Below are 1,801 nucleotides of genomic sequence, written 5' to 3' on the forward strand. Positions count from 1 at the left end.
CCAAGGCCTGCCCTCCTTCCAGAATGGAGTCCAGGTCTACCTCTAGGTCATTTGTCTCAGACATTTTATCTTATTTCTGGATATGTGCTGATATGGTTATCTGCTTTTTCTTCTTGGACATATTTAGTGTTTATCTATGGCCTTAATACTTAATTGTGTGTGCATTTTGGTATTTTTTATGCTTTCTGTTTGCCTCCAGGTAGATGTGATCAGGAGGTGGACTTCCCTTTTCACTCTTCTTATTGCTTAACTCAGAGTAACTTTTGCAGGTGTTGTCTGCCTCCCTGGTATATGGCAGTTGATATTGGTTCTTGCCTGGATTGTGGGTTTTATAGGGTGTGATTGTAGCTTAGCTATATGGCAGCAATTGCTGTCTCTTCTTGGGTAATACAGAGAAAGAGCCCCTTAAACGTAAAAGGGGGAACAAACAAAGAAACAATAAGACAGCAACAGCAAAAAACAAAACAAAAACAGATTGAATACTGTAGTCTATAATCACAGAAAAGAAAGACGAGAGAGAGGGGGAAAAAATCTATAGCCTAATATGAGTATGACTTTAATATCCTCTTTCAGCTTCTTGCCTTCAAGACTGCCTGGTAAATTTCAAGATGCCACTGTTGGTTGCTATGCTGTACCTCAGGATTTAATTTTCGTCCTGTTTTGTTTTTATTGTTTCTCCTACTCCACAATCCTGTTCTGGCCTTTTCCCTATTAATAAACAGTTCAGGGCTGGCTGTGCCCATTGTGCGCTGCCAGATGGCTTTTAAGCTGGGACTTCCCTTTAAATGCTGAGAGCATCTGTGCGCATGGGTGGTAGAAGAACCCTCCAGTGTTGGGGGTGGGGTTGTCCACTCACTCAGGATTCCCCTCTAGTCACTAGAATGGAGATGCGCAGACAACAAGAGGCCGATGAACAGATACCAAAAAAAAATCAGAAGAAAACAAATAATATTGTCCACCTTTGTCTCTAAGGTTCCCACAGGCTTTAGTCTGTGGCAGATCTGCTTGCACCCCTGCTTGCTGTTGCCATGTGGTCTCGCCCAAGTTGTCAACTCCAGGCTGCTCAGCCCGGCAAATTCAAAAGTACAGATTTCTTGCTTCCACTACAAGTTCCACTAGCTATAAGCCTTCAAACTTTTAAAATATTCCTAAATATGTGGTTCAGAATTTTGGGGCTCTCCCCTGAACCCGCTTCATCTGGTATTCTCTGTTATTGCTGACGGAGATCTTCACTGCACCTGCACCCTATCTGCCATCAAGCCCTGCCTTCCCATCTTCTTTTGATATTTCTGCATCATTCATCACTGGCTTTTGTGGTTGGTGCTTACATTTGAATAATAGTAGTATTAACTGGTCTTCCTTGCAGGCATATCAATATCCTATCACAGACAGCATTATACTTCAAGATAGATCTTGAAATGTTCTTTTTGATAATAAATGTGATGCCATTCCTCTTCATTTTGTCATTGCCAGCATAGTAAACCACATGATTGTCAGATTCAAAATGGCCAATACCAGTCCATTGCAGCTCACTAGTGCCTGGGATATCGATATTTTGGGGTTCCATTTCAGTTTTGACAATTTCCAATTTTCCTAGATTCTTACTTGGTACATTCCATGTTCTAATTATTAATGGATGTTTGCAGCAGTTTCTCCTCATTTTGAATTGTGCCTCAACAGCAAATGAAGTTCCTGTAAGCTTTACTCCATTCGTGTTATTACAGTCGATTCTATGTTGAGGAGGCAGCTCTTCCCCTTTCATATTTTGACTGTCTTCCAACCTGATGGGCTCATTTTCTGG

The sequence above is a fragment of the Chrysochloris asiatica genome, unplaced genomic scaffold (genome assembly GCF_000296735.1).
Source record: "Chrysochloris asiatica unplaced genomic scaffold, ChrAsi1.0 scaffold00022, whole genome shotgun sequence".
In the NCBI taxonomy this organism is placed as follows: domain Eukaryota; kingdom Metazoa; phylum Chordata; class Mammalia; order Afrosoricida; family Chrysochloridae; genus Chrysochloris; species Chrysochloris asiatica.